This window comes from Pseudorca crassidens, chromosome 5 (genome assembly GCF_039906515.1).
Source record: "Pseudorca crassidens isolate mPseCra1 chromosome 5, mPseCra1.hap1, whole genome shotgun sequence".
Taxonomy (NCBI): domain Eukaryota; kingdom Metazoa; phylum Chordata; class Mammalia; order Artiodactyla; family Delphinidae; genus Pseudorca; species Pseudorca crassidens.
In genome coordinates this window covers 83255204-83278548 of record NC_090300.1, presented here as the reverse complement: position 1 = coordinate 83278548, position 23345 = coordinate 83255204, and the positions used below count along the sequence as shown (strand labels likewise).

At 39.9% G+C, this 23345-nt stretch overlaps 1 long non-coding RNA gene across 3 annotated transcripts in view; it reads right to left on the bottom strand.

The window, feature by feature from the left end:
• Nucleotides 1-23345, bottom strand: part of LOC137225162 (uncharacterized) — a 44471-nt gene that overhangs the window by 17983 nt on the left and 3143 nt on the right. For 2 of the 3 annotated variants that reach the window (XR_010943711.1, XR_010943713.1), the window contains exons 2-3: nucleotides 3513-3666; nucleotides 1945-2165 (exon numbers count right to left, since the gene is read on the bottom strand). The exons of the other annotated variant lie outside the window; for it this stretch is intronic. This is a non-coding gene — a long non-coding RNA (uncharacterized lncRNA). The remainder of the gene's footprint in view (nucleotides 1-1944; nucleotides 2166-3512; nucleotides 3667-23345) is intronic. 3 annotated transcript variants of the gene reach the window in all.

Genomic DNA, 23345 nt, shown 5'->3' with positions numbered 1-23345 from the left:
TCCCCTGCTTTCCAACAGAACCAACGGGATTGGCCTTCCAAAGTCCTGAGAAGAGCCTACTAGGGCAACAGTGACGGCCTCCCTCTCTCTATTTTTTCTTCTCTTTCTCCCCGTTTGTCTTCCCTGCATGAAGAAGAGGAATTGCTATGTGCAAAGCTCCTGGGACAGGAAGGAGAGAAACAAAACACTCCCCAAATACCAAACCTATTTACTGCTAAGAATAACCTTTATCTCTGGGAGGAAAGGCAGAAGATCTGGTTCTCTCTCCTCTCTCTCTCCCAGGTGGATTTTAAAGGGGCATCAGCACCCACTCATAGGAATACACTGAGCCCTGTCTTTCCTCAAGCGCTTAAGTTCTGAGTAACAAAGTCTGGAGAGGGGCAATGTGGGAGGAGAGAACTTGAGTCCAAAGGGCCAGGGAAGGAGGTGAGGGAGGAGGCAAGAGGGAAACGGAGGGGAAGAGAAAGAACAGGACACGGGGATCTCTGTTACACCCCGAGCCCGGGGCTCTGCAGCCCCAAGCAGACTGACAGGGGTAATCAGACCCTTGGGGTGAGGGTGACTGTGGGGTGGGCAGTGGAGCCCCCACTCTGGCTGAACTTGAGGATCAAGTACTTGGGGAATGGGACAGATTTGCAGGCCTCTGGCTATGGTGTATGCTCATAATAAGGAGCTCTCGTTCCTCCCACTCCACCTACTCAGAGGTTAGAAACCCAAACCACCTCTCTAAAAATTAAGTTTTCTTTCATAAAAGTGCTGCGTTTCTCTCAAGGCAGAAAGTATAAATGTTCCTAAAACATTAGGTCAGAGGCATAGGGTTGTTTTCAAGGACTCTGGAATATCAGACAGGATTCCCTTCCTTTGTTAACTGAAAACTAAACAGATTTTTACAGTTAACTGCATTGCAGAAAGCAGATAATAGCACTCAGAAAAATGGAGTCACTTCTTCAGTCCCCTGTTCTGTCCTTATCCACTGTTCCTTTCTCTTATCCACCTTCCCTCCCCTAGCTTCTTCCTTTCCTCTTATGACTGGTTCAGACTTTTGCTCACACTGTCTCATGGTCTCCCTGGGCTCTGGCTTCCTTCTCCACTCACCTTTCCCATCCTCCTGCACCTGCTTTCCTGGCCACAGTGCCCATGTGGAACGAATAGGAAGAAAGGATTGCCAGGTCTGCTTGGGATCCCCAAATGCCTGATGCCCTGCAGCCTTCTAACAGGGCAAATGGATACCCTACAGAATGTGAGGAGAATCAGTCTCTGGGTCTTTCTTTACTCACCACTCAGTCTACAAACCACCTCTGGAAAACTACTGGCCAGTTAACGGCCCATAAATTGCACCATCTCCTATCTCGAACAGCCCTTTTCCGCTTCTACCACAGGAAAGCATTTTAGTGATTCATGAGTCAATATAAGCAGACGGGCCTGGGAAGGCACTGCATAAATACAAATAATGGTTATTTATCACAAATGAAAGTGGCTCATAAATATAACCAAAACTGGTCCAGTTCTGCTACTGTTGAATAAAAGGAAAAAACCTACAAAAATCAAAAAATAAAAATAAAAGAGGAATGCTTTGCAGAAGAGGTCATTTCGTCGTATTTCTATAGCTAAATAAATTGTAGCAATTTCCAAAATGCTCCTGGAGAAGAGATGATTTTAGAAGAAACCTCAGCGGCTCTGTGGTGTCAGTCTGGGCTGCCCTCGACCAGCAGAGGGCAGACTTCAGTTATAAACAGGAGCCTTCAGAGTGGATGGTGGGGAAAGGGCAATTTAAGATTCCAAGGTTGTAAACTGCTTATTCCATGATATGCATACCATCAGAGATCATAGTCCAAGATTCTTGACAGGATATGAGGGACTAGATTTCAAGGAATCGGTCATAAGCACAGAATGACATAACTGTAAATGTTCCTTTGTTTATGAGAGAAGGCTGGTTCTGCATACCTCCTCTGGGTGCTGCAAGCTGCTATTAATGGTGAGCCACTGCAGTGACTTGTCCCCATTCTGGTCTGCCACAGTCCTTCAAAGCTGCATATTGTTTAGAGTGGAAATGTTTGGGCTTTGTATCTGACTTGGAAAAGCAGGTGCTGTGTCCAGGACTTGGTGAAGAAGTTCCTGCTATTGGTCATTCCCTTTTGTTTAATGAACATAGAGAAACCTGTTCCCTGGGAAACAGATAAGAATGACGACCATTAGAAATGTTTCTTTAAGATTTGAGCCAGCCTAGCAACACCACTTCTAGATATATATCCAAGAGAATTGAGAACGTATGTCCACACAAAAACTTGGGCAGGAATGTTCATAGCAGCATCATTCATGATAGCCAAAAAGGAGAAACAACCCAAGTGTCCACTGACTGATGAATGAATAAGCAAAATGTAGTTTATCTGTACAAGTGATTACTCACTCAAAAAGGGGGGAAGGACTGATACATGTTACAACATGGATAAACCTAGAAAACTTCATGCTAATTGATAGAAGCCAATCACAAAGCACCACATATTGTGTGAGTCCATTTGTATGAAATGTCCAAAACAGGCAAATTCATGGAAACAGAAAATAGATTAGTGGTTGCCAGGGGCTGGGGAAAGGGAGGACTGGAGAACGACTGTTAATAGGTATGTGATTTCTTTTGGGGGGGGGTGATAAAAACGTTCTGAAAATAGACAGTGGTGATGTACAACTCTGCAAATAAACTAAAAACCACTGAACTGTACACTTTAAAAGGGTGAATTATATCTCAATAAAACTTATTTAAAAAAAGATTTTGAGCAGGGTAGATGTTACAGAGGGAAACTCAGAGCAGGAAATAAGGAGAATATAAAGAGAATATTTGACTCTAGGAGAGCCAGTCCTATCCCCAAGCTAAAAAATATTTTGAATGAAAACAGTAGATTTAGTTCAGACTGGAAATAGAGGTAGCCCAACTCACTATAGGAAGCAAGGAGAATTATCCACAAAGCGGAACTGATCCTGCATCTTCTCCAACTGCCTAACTTGTAAAGGGTGGAACCTCTTTGATCATGCAGTCATGGTAACATGGGTACTATTTCACTCAAGGCAAGAGGGCCACCCTTGTGTTGATGTCAGGGTGACACCCTGTGTAGAGGGAAATAAGGGAGAATCACACACCTCAGGGCACAGTAACAGGAAAGACTTCCCAAGCTCTCAGGAGCTGGCGAGGAAGGAAGGTGATAATACTTAAGTCACCAGCTCAGTTGCTGGGGGCCTCACAGTCACACCTGAATTCCAGGTGTATAATCAATAATGCCCACAGAGTCTAGAAGCTCGTACTTCGTTCCTCCTGTAGCCGCCGCACAACATCTTGCAGAGCCTGAACCTATAAGAACTCTTAGTAAGTACTTGAAAAAAGTGGAGGAATGAAGAAATAGATGAGCACACAAGTGAAAAGGCCCAGTGATGTGCCCTGGGATGCCTGGGGCCATGGCCAGTTATGGCCTTGGTCAACACATGAGTAAGAAAGACAAGAAGAAATGACTTTATTCACCCACTCTTTATCAGAAGATAAAGATGATTCACAGATCACTGGGCCTGCCTTGTTGAGTCCTGAAGCATTACGCAGGGCAAGGTCCCAGGCACATCTGAACACGTCCTTCTAGAACAGCATGCTTGACATGTCTTTCATTTCTCACCTTTATCCAATTCCTGGGGAGAAAGTGTAATATGTTAATATCATTGTGTGCTAGCGAGTCAAAATTTGTTTCACTTCTAAGATGCACTGTGAAGAAGCTCTGTGAAAGTGTATGCCTTTTAAAATTTGTGTTTACTGATTTTAAACAAAAAAAGCACCTTCCAGTTCTGTAATTTCTTATGGTGACCAGGGAGAGCAATGATACTGGAGTATAGTAAATATTTTCCAGCCCCCTGTTTTTCTCCAAGTCTGGCCTTCTGGGTGAATGTTAACGCATTTTAGGGAACCAGGGACTATGTCTAAGTATGTCTTATGAAACCTGCTTAATTACAGATTCCACCAAGAGATGGGAACTCAGTAACTAATTATGTACCTAGAGCTTCAAATGGGCATTGGAACCAGAGCTCAAAACACTTCCAATTATGCAGTAAGTAAGAGGTTAAAAGACACGGGCCAAACACCAATTGTTTTTAATAAATTATGAGTTCAGAAGTAGAAAGAATTAGATTTGGGAGTTGGGAAGATCTGGATTTAACACTTGGCTATCTCCTTCTGTTATTCCTTTAGGAAATGTGTATTGATCTCCTACTATGTACCAGGTACTGTTAAGCATTGAAAACAGAAGCACGAATGAGAGAGTCAAGTCTCTATCCTCGGAAAGTTTACAGTCCAATAGCTACATAAAATACTTATCTTTAAAAAGTTGCTAAACCTCTCTGCATCCAAATCCATAAGATGGAAAAAAAAGATGATTCCTAAATTTGAAAGTTGTAGGAAGGATTGAGGTGTATAACAAACAAAATGCCTAGGATATTGCATTTTAAAAAATGTTGCTTCTTTTTCCCTTATATACATCCATTGGTAACACTTCATCATTTTCTACCACACTCTACTAACTGTCTTTAATTGAACATTCACCAAATGGGTCAGGGCTTTGAATAGAAACCCCAAACCAAGTCCATTAGGAAACAGTAAGCGTTGTAGTTGGGAATATGGGGGTTGGCGTCAGAGAGGTCTTCATCAGAAACCAACTCTGCCACTTGCTGATTTGGGGCAAGTTATTTAACCTCTCTAAGCTTCACTTTCCTCCTGTGTAAAGTGGGGCTAAGAACCCTATCCTCATGGAGTTGTTGGGAGGTTAAATGAGAAAGACCAGAGTACATCACAAGTAGTAATAATAAAGTGTTATTTGGTGAAATCTTTGTTACATGTCATATATGTGTGTTGATTTATGTATTGCGATGTTACAATTTAAAACACACTTTTAACTGTGAGCCATGGTCCAAAAGAATTTAAAGCCACTGCTACTGCTTTAAGACATGATCTGTGTTGCCTGCAATTTAAAAAATCACACTAATTTTCTTTTCTAATTGAGATAAAATTGGTATATAATATTATATAAATCTTAGGTGTACAACATTATAAATCAGTATTTGTATACAGTATAAGGTGATCACTACCATAGGTCTAGTTACCATCCATTGCCATACAACTGATTCCCTCCACCCATTTCACCCTCCCCCTACAAACCCCTTCCCCTCTGTTAAACCACCAGTCTGTGTTCTGTACCTATGAGTTTGTTTTTGTTTTGTTTTGCTTGTTTTGTTTTTTAGATTCCACATATAAGTGAAATCATATGGTATTTGTCTTTCTTTGTCTGACTTACTTCACTTAGCATAATACCCTCTAGGTCCATCCATGTTGCTGCAAATGGCAAAATTTCCTTCTTTTTATGGCTGGATAGTATTCCATGGTGTGTGTATATGTGTGTGTGTATGTGTGTGTGTGTGTGTGTACATACACACAATGATGAAGTTGGCTATGATTATACTCAAGGTTCTAAGACACAATGTCTTTCTGAAGAGAAGCTGTATGTATACACACACACACCACATATTCCTTATCCTTTCATGCATTGATAGACACAGGTTGTTTCCATATCTTGGCTACTGTAAATAATGCTGCAATAAACATAGGGGTGCATATATCTTTTCAAATTTGTGTTTTCATAGTCTTAAGATAAATACCCAGAAGTAGAAGCATAGCTGGATCATATGGTAGTTCTATTTTTAATTTGTTGAGGACTCTCCATACTGTTTTCCACAGTAGCTGTACCAATTTACATTCCCACCAACAGTGTTCAAGGTTTCCCTTTTCTCCACATCCTCTCTAACACTTATTATTTCTTGTCTTTTTAATAATAGCCATTCTAACAGTTGTAATATCTCATTGTGGTTTCGATTTACATTTCCCTGATGATTAGTGATGTTGAGCATCTTTTCATGTGTCTGGCAGCTATCTGTGTGTCTTCTGTGGCAAAATACCTATTCAGATCTTCTGCCCCTTTTTAAATTGGGTTAAATTTTTAATTGGGTGTAAATTTTAAATTGGGTTCTTTGTTTCTTGTTGTTGAGTTATGTGAGTTCTTTACACATTTTGGATATTAATTCCTTATCAGATATATGATTTAATTTGCAAACATCTCCCATTCAGTAGGTTGCCTTTTCGTTTTGTTGATGCTTTCCTTGGCCATGCAGAAGCTTTTTAGTTTGATGTAGTACTGTTTGTTTATTTTTGCTTTTGTTTCCCTTGCCTTTGAAGTCAGATCTTAAAAGAAAACATTGCTAAGATCAATGTCAAGGAAATTACAACCTATTTTTTCTCCTAGGAATTTTATGGTTTCAGGTCTTACATTTAAGTCTTTAATCCATTTTGAGTTGATTTATGTGTATGGTATAAGATAGTTGTCTAGTTTCATTCTTTTGCTTGTGGCTGTCCAGTTTTTCTAACACCATTTATTGGAGATATTGTCCTTTCCCCATTGTATATTCTTGGTTCCTTTGTTGTAAATTAATTGTTCATATATGCATGTGTTTATTTCTCAGATCTCTATTTTGTTCCAATGATCTGTGTGTCTGTTCTTATATCATTTTTAATTACATACTCATTAATTCACTCAATAAATAGTTATTGAGCACCTACAAAATGCTAGGCACTGTTCCAGGCACTGGAAATACAGTAGTGAACAAAATAGACAAAAATTCCCACACTTATCTGGCTTACCTTCTGGTGGGGGAACACTAGTAATATATAGATGAGGTACAAAATTTAGGAAACACATACGAGGAGAAAGGAAGAAAGGAAAAAAGAAAATGCAGGGCATTCATAATCATACAACCCAGAAAAAAACAGTTAGTATTTCAGCTTATGGTCTTACAGACTTTTCTTCGTCTACATATGCCATTTATCTTGCCATTTAGAGAACTTCAGGGTAATAGGTGTCACAAAAATGTACAGGATGGATACTGACCAACATCCAGTCCTCTGAAGCATGTAAGGAGAGCCTTTGCTTTTCTCTCCATCCGCTTCCCTCCTCCCTCTTTCCTTTTATCCCACAGTGATCTCCACGTTGCTTCGTTTCTCTCTTCTATAGTAATTATACTGCCAGGTTCTCAGCCTTGAAGACAGGGACCTCTATTGTACATGAAATAGGCACAGTGCTGGCTGACCCACAGCACTGGGAAGTTCTGTGTCAGGGTTCTGTCGAATATTAACTTTTAGTGACTTTAATGATTTAATCATTTTATAGATTTAAAAAAATTGAGGTCCAGAGAGGTTGTGACTTATCCAAGGTCTCACAACAGGAAGTAGATCAGAAGTCTGATGTGCCTTGTGCTCCCCTGTGTGACAGCCTTGGTTTGGCCATCTCCATCCGCCATGCATTTCAGATTCCTTTCTTATTGTGCCAATATATATATATTTTTTAATTTAAAAATACTAAGCTGTTGTAGTTAAGTTGTTGTTTTCTAGAAGGCACAAACTGGTTAGACTTATCCTGGCTTAAGAGACCATTAATTTAGCAATTCTCCTTGGATTTTGTGACTGCCATACTAAAAGTCGTAAATGTAATAAGAAATTGCACTTGGGTACAGCGATAAGAAGATAGAATGGGATCACTTCCAAAGGCAGTATTTATACTTGGATGCCTCTGGCCTTCTCATTTACTTTAACAAGCTATTTCATGAGGTAACTTTACCTTTAAAGACCCTTTTTTTATTTTAAAGGGGAGATGGTTTTTAGGAGAGCAAGGAACTTAAAATCAAGAGGTTTGGGCTCTAGTCCCAATTCTGCTAGGCCATCTTAGATTAACTTGAGCCTAAATTCCCCATTTGTACAATGTGAGGAGTAGACTAGACCAGAGATTTTCACACAGGGGTCAGTGGGGCCTCAGGATTTCCAAGACATCTTTCTGGGCCACACTGGGAGACCTAGTGAGGGCTCACTCACAGGCTGGAGCTCCAGAACCACAGTGCTCTCTGTCCTCCTCCCCTGCCCTGCTGAGCAGTATCCCTTTTATTTGCCTTATATGGGGAGAGTCTGAATAAGATTTTATTTGAAGGAAAGGTTCTGTTATTTTTTTAGTATTTAAATATCACCAGAACAGCTCGATGATCTGAATCTTTCTTGTTCTAATGTTCTAGCGTTTCGACGTTCAAAGATTGGCTCCTGGTTTTTCTTTTCAGAGGTTTCTTTGCTTTTATGGATACAGTACACTCATCAATCACCCTTCATTATGAATACTTTCTCTGCTTACCCTAGCTGACTGCTAACTATGGATTATGCTGGCTATAATGATCCTGGAAATGAGCTTGTCTGGTAATCCTGCCCTAAGAGCGTTGTGACCAGCAGGGAAGAGCATTTGCGGCAGTGCTCATTTGTTGACCAGGGATTTTATTTATTTATTTATTGTAACTTGTAGGCATTTGTTCCAGCCACTTTGGAAAAACAGTTCCAGAATCGTCCCCAGCCCTGGCCAGCACAGCAGCACCCACATTCGTATGCTGCCACTTCTAGCAAAAGGCATCCTGCTAGGCTATTCCTAACTGCTCCCCGCCGCGGTGAGCAGCTATGCAGATGGGATGTCACGTCCTCTCCTGCACATTTTGTTTTTCTGGCTGTCTGTCTGACCGTGCGCTCACAAAGTCGCCTCTGAACGCCAGCGATCTTCGGCTGCCACTGCAGTGGGGACCGAGCCAGGCTGTGCCAGCCCAGTTCTTCCTAGAGCACCCCAGCCCTTTCTGGTATGGATTTATTTCACACACAGTGTGGCTGCTTTGCCTACAGTGGAGCAAGAGCAATTTCCTTTACAAAGAACTGATTTGGACTTTCATCTAAAATCCACTGGTGCTAAAAGCAGACCAATATAAATCAGCATTTTTCACTCACTGCAGGTTGGTAACGGTCAAGAACTTGCTGCCAGATGTGTAAAATCAGGATGTAGGATGGGGAAGGTCAACACTGATTCAGGGCCTGTTATGTATCACACTGAGTGCTCTCTACCTCATTTAATCCTTATAATAACCCTCCTAGGTAGGTACTCTGATCCCTATTTGTTAGAGGAAGAAACTGAGGCTTAGAGAGGTAGAAGAGCTTGTCTGACATACAGTTAGGAAGTGGCAGATGCAGGAACTGAACTTGTTCTGTCTGTTACCAAATGCTGTGTTTTTTCCATTTCACCATGCTGCCTTCTTGAGGAGCACGCTGACTCATTTGGGAAGTTATGTAAGCTTGTAAATCACACTGAGATTCCAGATAATGTGACTGCATAAAGAAGAACAAATTATTGCCACGATAGCTTTGGTGCAGCGGCAGTGGAGGGAGGCACTCCACTGCCTGGGAAGGATTATGCAAAACTGTTGAGGTGTAAAGGGCTGCACTAGCAGAATCCAAACCAGAAGCAATCACTTGTCCCTCCCCCTCCCAACCTGTTCTGTAAGTAAACAAGGTTTTAATGATACACATATGAATAAAGCTCTCTCTCCATTGAATTCACAATTGGACTCAAAGTCCAATCCAAACTTTGTTCATATGCAAAAGGTATGCCAAAGGTGCCCAGGATCATAAGGTCAAGTACCACTCAAGACAGTCACCTCCATCAGGGTAAATAAGCAAGGTTGTTCTTTAGCATCATCCATATACCCTTTTTATTAAATAGAGAAGTGCCAGAACCAGATTTGCACTTTGGAAAGTTATCTGTGGGCTTTGTGTGGGGAGAGAGCAAGAACGGAGGCGATGTAGTGAGTGCTGTTCGTGCCCTGCCATGTACCCTCCTTATTCACCACTATACACTGAAGGCCTGTGACCCTCTGCCTTCTGACTGGCAGCATGCTCAGCCTGTACACAGTGCAGGACTTCTTGCCCCTGAGAGCAGCCATCAAGCGATGATGGGTGGAGAGGTGGTGGATAAATACTCCAGCTCCCTTGCCCATCAGTTGGGATGACTCTGAGGTATGTTCTATAATGTACCCCAGAGTTTTCCAGTAGAATGGAGCTCCAATGTCCTGCTGTGCTTGATAACACACCTTGTATTGGCTTCCTTCACTTCCCCTACTCAGTTCCCAGGTCTCCTGGGATCACCTGTAGAATAAATGATCTATACACAAATCCTTGTCTCAGGCCTCTGTTTCTAGGGGAACCCAAACGAAGACGTTCCCGTACCTCAGTGTAGAGACAGATAATGGGGGTCCAAAAGAAGCTGAAGTGGGAATGGAGAGGAGGGGATGGATATGAGCGATATTCACCCTGAGATTTAGGACTTTAGAACTGGTCAAATGGAGCACCAGAGAGAGGGGAGGGAAAAAAGACTCTACAAGTACTCTGGGTCTTGACCTTGAGCTCCTGGAGGGTGGCTAATGCCTTGAACTGAACAAGGGAATACATTTTGGGGTAAGAAAGTAAATCCAATTTCAAATATGTAGGAGAAAGTGGCATCTGGCTCTGTGATGTCATTTACAAGAGCGAAAGTACCAACTTTGCCAAAAGCATCTTTCCAACCTGCTTACCCTAGTGCTTGAAATTCTATATTACTCATTCCTTTGGCTTGCTTTTTCCAGAATCCAATTTTAAAATGCTCCTGAGATTATTGATATTTTTGTTATGTGTGATAATAGCATTGTGGTTATGTAGGAAAAAAACCTTTTTAACGGTTAGAAATATATGCTGAAGTATTTATGGGTAAAACAAAATACTGTCAGAGATTGCTTTAAAATAATCCAGCAAAACCAAAAGTGAAATGTATATGTCGGGGGATAGATAAAATGACATTGACAAAATATTTAAAATTGTAAAAGCTGAGGGATGAGTACATGGGGTTGGTTCATTATACGATTTCCTCTCCTTTTGTGTATATTTGAAGATTTCAATAATTAAAAAAAAAAATAGAAGTCACCCTGATATTTTAATGATGGTCCTGGGAGGATATCATATCCAACTGCCTTTACCACTTGTGAAAAAACTACCACAAAAGTGTATTTTAAAACTTTGGCCAGGGACTTCTATGGTGGTCCACTAGGTAAGACTCGGCACTCCCAATGCAGGGGGCCCAGGTTCGATCCCTGGTTGGGGAAGTAGATCCTGCATGCATGCTGCAACTAAGAGTCTGCATGCCGCAACTAAAGATCCCACATGCCACAACCAAGACTCAGTGCAGCCAAAATGAAAATAAATAAATAATAAAAAATAAATATTTTTTTAAAACACTTTGGCTGGATTTTATATTTTTTGAACATTTAGAAGAAAAGGAAGGCTGGTCTATTTAAGAAATAGACTTTTGATGGATGGAGAACCAAGATGGCGGAGTAGAAGGACGTACTCTCACTCCCTCTTGCAAGAACACCAGAATCACAACTAACTGCTGAACGATCATTGACAGGAACACACTGGAACTCACCAAAGAAAGATACCCCACATCCAAAGACAAAGGAGAAGCCACAATGAGACGGTAGGAGGGGGGCAATCACAACAAAATCAAATCCCATAACTGCTGGGTGGGTGACTCACAAACTGGAGAACACTTATATCACAGAAGTCCACCAACAGGAGTGAAGGTTCTGAGCCCCACATCAGGTTCCCAACCTGGGGGTCCAGCAATGAGAGGAGGAATTCCTAAAGAATCAGACTTTGAAGGCTAGCAGGATTTGATTGCAGGACTCTGACAGGACTGGGGGAAACAGAGACTCCACTCTTGGAGGGCACACACAAAGTAGTGTGCACATCAGGACCCAGGGGAAGAAGCAGTGACCCCAGGGGAGACTGAACCAGACCTACCGGCTAGTGTTGGAGGGCCTCCTGCAGAGGCAGGGGGTGGCTGTGGCTCACCATGAGGACAAGGACACCAGCAACAGAAGTTCTGAGAAGTACTCCTTGGCGTGAGCCCTCTGAGAGTCTGCCATTAGCCCCACCAAAGAGCCAGGTAGGCTCCAGTGTTGAGTTGCCTCAGGCCAAACAACCAACAGGGAGGGAACCCAGCCCCACCCATCAGCAGACAAGCAGATTAAAGTTTTACTGAGCTCTGTCTACCAGAGCAACACCCAGCTCTACCCACCACCAGTCCCTCCCATCAGGAAGCTTGCTCAAGCCTCTTAGATAGCCTCATCCACCAGAGGGCAGACAGCAGAAGCAAGAAGAACTACAATCCTGCAGCCTGTGGAACAAAAACCACCTTCACAGAAAGATAGACTAGATGAAAAGGCAGAGGGCTATGTACCAGATGAAGGAACAAGATATAACCCCAGAAAAACAACTAAATGAAGTGGAGATAGGCAACCTTCCAGAAAAAGAATTCAGAACAATGATAGTAAAGAAGATCCAGGACCCTGGAAAAAGAATGGAAGCAAAGATCAAGAAGATGCAAGAAATGTTTAACAAAGACCTAGAAGAATTAAAGAACAAACAAACAGAGATGAACAATACAATAACTGAAATGAAAACTACACTAGAGGGCTTCCCTGGTGGCGCAGTGGTTGAGAGTCCGCCTGCTGATGCAAGGGACACGGGTTCGTGCCCCGGTCCGGGAAGATCCCACATACTGCGGAGCGGCTGGGCCCGTGAGCCATGGCTGCTGAGCCTGCGCGTCTGGAGCCTGGGCTCCGCAGCGGGAGAGGCCACAACAGTGAGAGGCCTGTGTACCGCAAAAAAAAAAAAAAAAAAAACTACACTAGAAGGAATCAATAGCAGAATAACTGAGGCAGAAGAATGGATAAGTGACCTGGAAGACAGAATGGTGGAATTCACAGCTGTAGAACAGAATAAAGAAGAAAGAATGAAAAGAAATGAAGACAGCCTAAGAGATCTCTGGGACAACATTAAATGCAACAACATTCACATTATAGGGGTCCCAGAAAAAGAAGAGAGACAGAAAGGACCAGAGAAAATATTTGAAGAGATTATAGTCGAAAACTGCCCTAACATGGGAAAGGAAATAGCCAACCAAGTCCAGGAAGCACAGAGAGTCCCATACAGGATAAATCCAAGGAGAAACACGCTGAGACACACAGTAATCAAATTGGTAAAAATTAAAGATAAAGAAAAATTATTGAAGGCAGCAAGGGAAAAATAACAAATAACATACAAGGGAATTCCTCTAAGGTTAACAGCTGATTTCCCAGCAGAAACTCTACAAACCAGAAGGGAGTGGCATGATATACTTAAAGTGATGAAAGGGAAGAACCTACAACCAAGATTACTCTACCCAGCCAGGATCTCATTCATATTCGATGGAGAAATCAAAAGCTTTACAGACAAGCAAAAGCTAAGAGAATTCAGCACCACCAAACCAGCTCTACAACAAATGCTAAAGGAACTTTTCTCTAAGTGGGAAACACAAGAGAAGAAAAGGACCTACAAAAACAAACCCATAACAACTAAGAAAATGGTCATAGGAACATACATATCGATAATTACCTTAAACATGAATGGATTAAATGCTCCAACCAAAAGACATAGGCTTGCTGAATGGATACAAAAACAAGACCCATATATATGCTGTCTACAAGAGACCCACTTCGGACCTAGAGACACATACAGACTGAAAGTGAGGGGATCGAAAAAGATATTCCATGCAAATGGAAATCAAAAGAAAGCTGGAGTAGCAATACTCATATCAGATAAAATAGACTTTAAAGTAAAGAATATTACAAGAGACAAGGAAGGACACTCTTAATGATCAAGGGATCAATCCAAGAAGAAGATATAACAATTATAAATATATATGCACCCAACATAGGAGCACCTCAATACATAAGGCAACTGCTAACAGCTATAAAAGAGGAAATCACAGTAACACAGTAATAGTGGGGGACTTTAACACCTCATTTATGCCAATGGACAAATCATCCAAAATGAAAATAAATAAGGAAGCAGGAGCTTTAAATGACACAATAGACCAGACAAATTTAATTGATATTTATAGGACATTCCATCCCAAAACAGCAGATTACACTTTCTTCTCAAGTGCACACAGAACATTCTCCAGGATAGATCACATCTTGGGTCACAAATCAAGCCTCAGTAAATTTAAGAAAACTGAAATCATATCAAGCATCTTTTCTGACCACAACACTATGAGATTAGAAATGAATTACAGGGAAAAAAACGTAAAAAACACAAACACATGAAGGCTAAACAGTACGTTACTAAATAACCAAGAGATCACTGAAGAAATCAAAGAGGAAATCAAAAAATACCTGGAGACAAATGACAATGAAAACATGACGATCCAAAACCTATGGGATGTAGCAAAAGCAGTTCTAAAGGGAAGTTTATAGCTATATAAGCCTACCTCAAGAAACAAGAAAAATCTCAAATAAACAATCTAACCTTACCTAAAGGAACTAGAGAAAGAAGAACAAACAAAACCCAAAGTTAGCAGAAGGAAAGAAATCATAAAGATCAGAGCAGAAATAAATGAAAGAGAAACAAAGAAAACAATAGCAAAGATCAATAAAACTAAAAGCTGGTTCTTTGAGAAGATAAACAAAATTGATAAACCATTAGCCAGACTCATCAAGAAAAAGAGGGAGAGGACTCAAATCAGTAAAATTAGAAATGAAAAAGGAGAAGTTACAACAGACACCACAGAAATACAAAGCATCCTAAGACATTTCTCCAAAGAAGACATACAAATGGCCAAGACGCACATGAAAAGCTTCTCAACATCACTAATTATTAGAGAAATGCAAATCAAAACTACAATGAAGTATCACCTCACACCAGTTAGAATGGGCATCATCAGAAAATCTACAAACAGCAAATGCTGGAGAGGGTGAGGGGAAAAGGGAACCCTCTTGCATTGTTTGTGGGAATGTAAATTGATACAGCCACTATGGAGAACAGTATGGAGGGTCCTTAAAGAACTAAAAATAGAATTACCATATGACCCAGCAATCCCACTACTGGGCATATACCCAGAGAAAACCATAATTCAAAAAGACACATGCACCCCAATGTTCATTGCAGCACTGTTTACAATAGCCAGGTCATGGAAGCAACCTAAATGCCCATCGACAAGACGAATTGTTAAAGAAGCTGTGGTACATATATACAATGGAATATTACTCAGCCATAAAAAGGAATGAAATTGGGTCATTTGTTGAGACGTGGATGGATCAAGAGACTGTCATACAGAGTGAAGTAAGCCAGAAAGAGAAAAACAAATATCGTATATTAACGCATATATGTGGAACCTAGAAAAACAGTACAGATGAACCGGTTTGCAGGGCAGAAATTGAGACACAGATGTAGAGAACAAATGTATGGACACCAAGGGGGGAAAGCAGCTGGGAGGTGGGGGTGGCGGTGTGATGAATTTGGAGATTGGGATTGACATGTATACACTGATGTATATTAAATTGATGACTAATAAGAATCTGCTGTTTAAAAATATAAATAAAACAAAATTCAAAAAAAAAAGCAAATAACTCCATGAATAAATGTAAAATGTTTAGAAAATTAGAGTTTATTTAAGTACTTATTTATAGTTTCTTTTTTTTTTTAAACCAACTTTAAGTTGGAATACAGGAGATAAGTAAATTATAATTACTTCCTCTTGTTGGAATTTTATGTATCCATAATATTATGGATATTATTATCCATAATAAAGACTAAAGAAAAATGCTTACATAAAATCTTAAGTGAAAAAACAGCATACAGTATATCTATAGCATGATTACAATGTTTTAAAAACATCCTCTGCATGGAACAAAGTTTGAAAAAAATGACAAAAAATCTTGTGATTGTCCTGAGGTTGTAGAAATATAGATTCTTAAAAATATTTTGGGACTTCCCTGGTGGTGCAGTGGTTGAGAGTCCACCTGCCGATGCAGGGGACACGGGTTCGTGCCCCAGTCCGGGAAGGTCCCGCATGCCGGGTTGCAGTTGGGCCTGTGAGCCATGGCCGCTGAGCCTGCGCGGCCGGAGCCTGTGCTCCTCAACGGGAGAAGCCACAACAGTGAGAGGCCCGCAAAAAAAAAAATTTTTTTTTTGATTTTTCTTTCTATCTTAAAATTTTCCTATAATGAAATGTATTTGGAATGGAAAAAATGTTAAAAAATAAACCAAAGAACTATATATAAAACTATCCATGTTTAATCCAGGGTAATGAAGATGCTAATAGGAATAAAAGAAGCTAAAGATATTTAGTTTCGCGTTGAGAACATAAATATAATTTGGCAGGAAATTTGAGCAAGTGATGGTAAGTTATATCTTAGCTGCCCTCAGCTATTTACAAGTGAAGTAACCTCATCACTGGGCCTCCATACATTTTGCTTGATCAAGGTGACTATAAAACATTGAGAAGATCTGTTCACCTGAAGATCACACTAATGGTAACAGAATATAGTGCTAGCAATAGGTCTCTCTCTAGACCTCAGGAGCTTAAATTTGTATGCCAACACTTTTCGTTAGCCATCTCGCTGGCATTTTTTTTTTTTTTTGAAAATGTTGGGGGTAGGAGTTTATTAATTAATTAATTAATTATTGCTGTGTTGGGTCTTCGTTTCTGTGCGAGGGCTTTCTCTAGTTGTGGCAAGTGGGGGCCACTCTTCATCGCAGTGCGCGGGCCTCTCACTATCGCGGCCTCTCTTGTTGCAGAGCCCAGGGCTCCAGATACGCAAGCTCAGTAGTTGTGGCTCACGGGCCTAGTTGCTCCGCGGCATGTGGGATCTTCCCGGACCCAGGGCTCAAACCCGTGCCCCCTGCATTATCAGGCAGATTCTCAACCACTGTGCCACCAGGGAAGCCCTCGCTGGAACTTTTAAGAAGTCATAAGAGTTAGACTCTGTTTCAGGGGCCCTGACAGTCTTTCAAGGGCCAGACTGATGCTGCATTTTAGAAAGCTAGAGTCTACCTGGGCAAAAATGTGAACTATATCTTTTAGCTGGAGAGAGAACTTCTCTCCAAGACTATTAAACCAAAGCTGTACTGCACCCACCCACAATATCTACAGAGCTCTTTCCCAGAGAGGAGTAGTTCCTGCGAGGTAACTCCAAAATTGAAACATTGGCTGTCATTTGGAAACATGAAATTTAGTCGCTTTCTTGAAGAGGCTTTTACTAAAGCCTAAGAAAAGATACATGAACAATTTCATTATGATCTATTCAGGACTAGAGCGGGCTGTGCACAGGTTCTGAGCCAGGCTCTTCAGGGGACGTGTAGAACAGGAAACCAAACTTGTTCTTAAAGAGAGGGAGAGAAAAACAACCATAACATTGCCTGTAATAACAAGTAGAATAAAAAAAGTAGTAAACATACTTAAGGAAGAGAAAAATCACTTCTACTTGGATGTTTTATGGAAAGGTTTCCAGAAAATTGGACATTTGAAGTGGACTTTGATGGACATAATATTTCAGTCGGCCACAGACAGCAGGGAGGGCACAGAGTGGCACTGATGGAGGGAATAATATCATCAAGCAAAGGAAAAAGTGAAAAAGGGGCAACGTTTTCTGTTCCAAATTTTTTAAAAATGCAAGAGGCTCTATAAACCAAGGGCCCTAGGAGTTGTGGCTCAGTCTATGGCTGTGCTTTGTTTTGCTGAGCATAGACGCAGAGGCAGGTAGAGGATGAGGTAGCTTGGCTAGAGGAGCTCCCAGAGCAGACTTTGCAGGGGGAAAAAGAAGAGGGATGAGACACCTCCAAGCTGTTGTAGAAATAAGAACTAGGGGGGAAAGCAGAGATGTTAAAAGGGCATTGTTAGGGCATTTTGCTTTGTGATGTACCCCCTCCTCTGTAACTACACAAAATCTCCAGTAAAAGTCTACATTACTGGACAATGGTTTTTTACTTGAATTTTTAATTTGGGGTTGGGGGCACAAGGGGGAGAGGTGATGAGTATGGCGTATGGGGTGGAAATGAGGATGGGATGAAAGCAGAGGCATCAAGAAGGGTGTAGGCATGTTTGGTTAATATATTCTCTTTGAAGTGAAGAAAGACAACTGGTCATTTATTCATTCATCACTGCTATGATGTGCCAGGCAGTGTGCTAGTGTTGGAATGGAGGCTGAGACAAGCCTGATGTAGTCCTGGTCTTCAAAGAGCCTACATTCTTATGTGGGGGGTGAGGAGAGACAGGGATTAACTAAATAATACAAAATGTGAAGTTAGGATTGTAGTTAGTGCTGTAAAGGAGAGGTCTATAGTGCTATGAAAGCTCATAGGAGAATTTGACCTTGTTGGTTACTTATGGGAATATAGAATTGAGTGAGTTCTGAAGGATGAATAGGAGTGTAGAGTATAATGTTTAAGGCAGAGTGAAAAGTAGGTGCAAAGGCCCTGTGGAAGGAAAGAACTGAAGAGAGGCCAGTGTGGCTGGAGCACAGACAGTGATGGGGGAGCATGGAGCCAAGTGTAGCTGAAGAGGTAGGAAGCAGACCTCACTGGATCTTGAAGTTATGCAAGACTTTAATTAGGAGAGATAGGACAACAGATATTTTAAAAGGTCACTCTGGCTGCTGTGTGGGAAAAAAAAAAAAGAAAGTGTGGCAAGTGTGCACATATATAAGAAAACCAACTAGGAGGCTATTGCCTTTCCCAAGCAAAAGATGATGGTAGGGCAGAACTTTATCCCAAGAAGAAAGCATGACATAGCCTCAGCTAAGAGTATTAACCCTCTTTTATGTTAAATTGACAACTTGCAAGAAAATGTCACCTTACACTTTGTAGGAAACTTATTGTTCCTTTCAAGTACAAATATGTCCTTATGTAAGTGACTTTAGTAGTAAGAACAGATATATGACTAGGATGAAAAGACTGTCTCTGAAGAAGAAGAATGCAAAATGTAATATTCATAAGCTTTTGTTTAGGTCTACGTGACAGATGTGTTTCTAAGTGTACTGTATATTTTAAGCAGAAATCTTTCTTTTTTCCTGGTTGGTTTGTATACAGCTCAATAAGTGGATGGAGTGAGCGAACCATTATGTGTGAACTGCTTTGTCTTTATGGTAAAAACAATTCACAGATGCATGCACATCAAAATGTTTTCATACCACCTTCAATTCACCCTGTGTATTCTAATTTCACTCAAGGAGAAATGAACAAACCACAATGGCATTGGAAGATTATAACACAACTCTATGTTAGAAATAGACCAAGTAGACAAAGATGAATAAAGATATGAGAGATCCAAAGCACACAATTAACAAGCTTGATCTAACCTTGCACTCAATGAATACAGAATATACATTCTTTTAAAGCTCACATGGAACTATTATAAAAATGACTATGTACACACAGGAAATATAGCCAATATTTTATAATAACCTTTATAAATGGAATATAACCTTTAAAATAAATGGAATATAACCTTTAAAAATTGTGAATCATTATACTCTACACCTGTAACTTATATAATATTGTACAGCAACTATACTTCAATTAAAAAATGACTATGTGTGGGACTTCCCTGGTGGTGCAGTGGTTAGGAATCCGTCTGCCAATGCAGGGGACACAGGTTTGGTCCCTAGTCCAGGAAGATCCCACATGCCGTGGAGCAACTAAGCCTGTGTGCCACAACTACTGAGCCTGTGCTCTAGAGCCTGCGAGCCACAACTACTGAAACCCGCACGCCTAGAGCCCGTGCACTGCAACGAGAGATGCCACTGCAATGAGAAGCCCATGCACTGCTTCAAAGAGTAGCCCCCACTCGCCGCAACTAGAGAAAGCTCGTGTGCAGCAATGAAGACCCAACCCAGCCAAAAATAAAAAAATAATAATAATAATAAATTTTTAAAAATCACTTAAAAAATGTGTGATTACAAGGGTGTGTTCACTTTGTAATAACTCATTGAACAGCATATGTACGATTAATGCATTTTTCTATATGTAGGTTACATTTAAAAAAAAATGGTGTGTTAGAAACAAAACAAACTGAACAAAAAACTCATCACATATGAAGTCCCAAAGGGCTAATATTATACAAAGTTCTCTGACAATAATGCTGTTAAACTAGAAATTAACATTAAAAAGACAGACAAAACAAAACATCTTTTGCATTTCTAAATAACTAATGGGTTGAGGAAAAAAACATAATGGAAATTATGAAATACTCAGAGCTACATGACAATGAAAATACTAATAAAAGCTTGTAGAGATGTAGCTAAAATGAAAATGTACAGAATTACATGCATAAAAATTATAAAACACATATAAACAAAAATAAATGAGATAAGCATTCTGCTTAAGAAGCTGGAAGAAGAACATTGGAGTACTCTCAAGAAAAATAGAAGAAAAAAGTATAAGAGGAAAAATTACTGATTAGAGATAATTTTAAAAATTAAAAATAGGTTCTTGAAAAGATAAGGTAGACAGAACTCTAGCAGCATTGAGGAAGAAAAATAAGGAGCAATAAATAAATAGTAATAGAAGCAAAAAGAGGATCATAATTATAAAAGACAATGGAGACTGAAAAGATCATGAGATGAGAAACTCTATGGCAATAAGTTTAAAGAAAGATATTTGAGAAAATGTAAATTACAATAAATGATTCCAGAAGAAAACCTGAACAAACCAACAATCATTACAGAAATTGAATTGATAGCCAAAAGTCTCTCTTGAAAAAATATAGAAGACTCAAGACAGTTTTATTAGATAATTTACTAAGCTTTCAAGAATTATAGTTCCTGTCTTGTACAAACCGTTTTGGAGAGTTAAAAGAAAAAAAAAGAAGGAAATCTATCCAACTCATTTCGTTTAAATATATTACCAAAAGTACATAAGAACAAAATAAGAGCCAATTCATTTGTAAACATAAATAGTAAAATTCTATAAAAAATGCTCATAAATTTAATTCATCAATATATTGAAAAACACATGACCATGAAGTAGAGTTACTTCCAGAATGCAAAATGACAACACATCAGAAAAACCTACCGAGGTTCTCTGTCTTTTTTAACAAATTAACAGAGAAAAAACATATAGATCAAGAAATGTGGGCTTCCCTGGTGGCGCGGTGGTAGAGAGTCCGCCTGCCGATGCAGGGGACATGGGTTCGTGCCCCAGTCCGGGGGGATTCCACATGCCGCGGAGTGGCTGGGCCTGTGAGCCATGGCCGCTGAGCCTGCGTGTCCGGAGCCTGTGCTCCGCAGCGGGAGAGGCCACAGCAGTGAGAGGCCCGCGTACCGCAAAAAAAAAAAAAAAGAAATGTGGAAATAGCATTTGATCAATTAAACAATCATTCATTATTTTAAAAAACTTTTGCCAAGAAATAAAAGGGAACTTTATTAACCTGATAGAGCGCTTCTACCAACCCCACGGCAAACACACTTAATGGTGAACTAACAGAAGATTTCCTATTAGAACTGGGAACAAGATAGGATTTTACTATTATATTGTCCTGGAGGTCCTAGCTAATGCAATAAGAGAGGAAAAAAAGAAGTATAAAACTTGGAACAGAAAAGGCAAGACTGCTATTTTCACAAGATATGACTGACTACACAGAACAATTGAAAAGAATATATAGAAAAGCTAATAGGACTGGTAAAAAGTTCAATAAGGGTACTGGTTCCAAGATTAGCATACCAACATCACATCAATAATATTACCATATAACAGCAATAACCATTTAGAAAATATAATAGGAAAAATAAACAATTAACAATAGCAATGAAATCTATAATGTAGCAGGAGTTAATCTAAAAGAAGAGGCCAGAATTCTTTATAGAGAAAGTTACAAAACATGATTGAAGGAAATAAAAGACCTAACTAATGAATGGGAAGATACAATATTATAAGGATGTTTGTTCTCAGGTCAAGCTATAACTTTAGTGCAATTCCAATAAAAATCCCAATGGATTATTTTTTTTCATGGAACTTGATAGCTTAATACTAAAATTCTTCTGAAAGAGAAAAGGAAAAAAAAGTTGCTAAGACAATTGTGAACTATAATAAAATGGAGAGATTTGCCCCATGAAATATCAAGACTTATTAAAAAGCTATGGTAGAAACAAGTAGAAAGTGATGTATGTTTGTAAGAGGCTGTGTAGTCTCAAAGTGTCTTCTGGATACAATCTGCTTCTGAAGATAGTAGTTCTATGTGAGTCTTTTCCAAATACCATAAGCTTCTTTGACCTAGGTGTATCTGTTAGGGATACAGAAAAACAGTTGTGTAATCTTATTCATGACTAATTTGGACAGTGCCCAAGTCAAAGAGCCACAGATGACTTGGATACAATGAAAGCCAACCTCCCATGTAGAGCTTTGGGGCAATCTAAATTGAATAGTGTCAAACTGACTCAATAATATCCTTTTTTAAAGGAAGAGTTAACACTAGGTAATAAACAAAGGGAAAGTGGGATCCGTGAGCTTAGGTGAGACTCTGAAAACTCTGGAGTATTTTTCTTATTCTCCCTTGGAACTGCTGTTCGTTTCAGTTTTGGAAGACAAGTTCCCAGGGTAGCTATGTGAAACAAGAGATGACTTTCCTTGCTACCCCCATGTTCCTGGATCTCCTTGCAAATAAATTAATTCACAAAGCACTCTGAGTCTCTTCCTTGCAGCCTTAACAAGACTGACAAACAGGAAGATCCAGGTTTGATGGGATTTGAAGTTTATATAATTTGGGGGAGAAGGAGGGGAGAAAAAAATCTTTGAGAAAAAAATATTCAATGATGACTAGAAGAACATTCTACAAATTAGCTTCTAGCTCTGTTTATTTCAAACCTTGTTCTCTTCCTCTACCCTCATTATTTCCAGGGCCAGGCTTCACAGGACAAGTTTATATCACAGTACAAACTCTGATCCTGAACCTTCATGGCACACTAGGTGATGGCAGTATCCCTGGAAGCCATCCTGTACCTGGATGGCTAGCAATAACTTAACTCCACCTGGCATAGATGTGAATCAAATAAATATATCTTACTAAACCCCAATTTTTGTTGGTAAGATCCCCCAAATATCTAAGGCCACCGCAATACCACCCAACAGGAGAAAAATATGATAGAAGGGGGAAGTCAGAGAGGAGAGACACAGCAGTCTTAGGCAATTGTGATTCAAATAGCTTACATTTTCTAATTTTACAAAAACAGAATGACCATGCGAACACATTTTTAGGGTCCTTACCAGGGTAGTGGAGAGGGCTCCTGTAAAGAGGGGACCTTTCATTAGCTTGAGAGTATATCCTTTGCTAACATTCAATGTTAGGACAAGATTTTAAAAAATAATAGTAATAGAGAATATTCACTAAATGTCAAATGCTGTTAATCACTGATTAATTAAATCTCTGGGCATTGGGTTTATTTTCAACCCAAAGTGAAGAGTTTATTACCAAATATACATATGATCCTACTCAATTAAGAGAAGGAATGTTCTTCATATTGTTGCAAGCTGGAACTTATCTGCTTCTTACAGTTTCTGTATTCACCTGTCC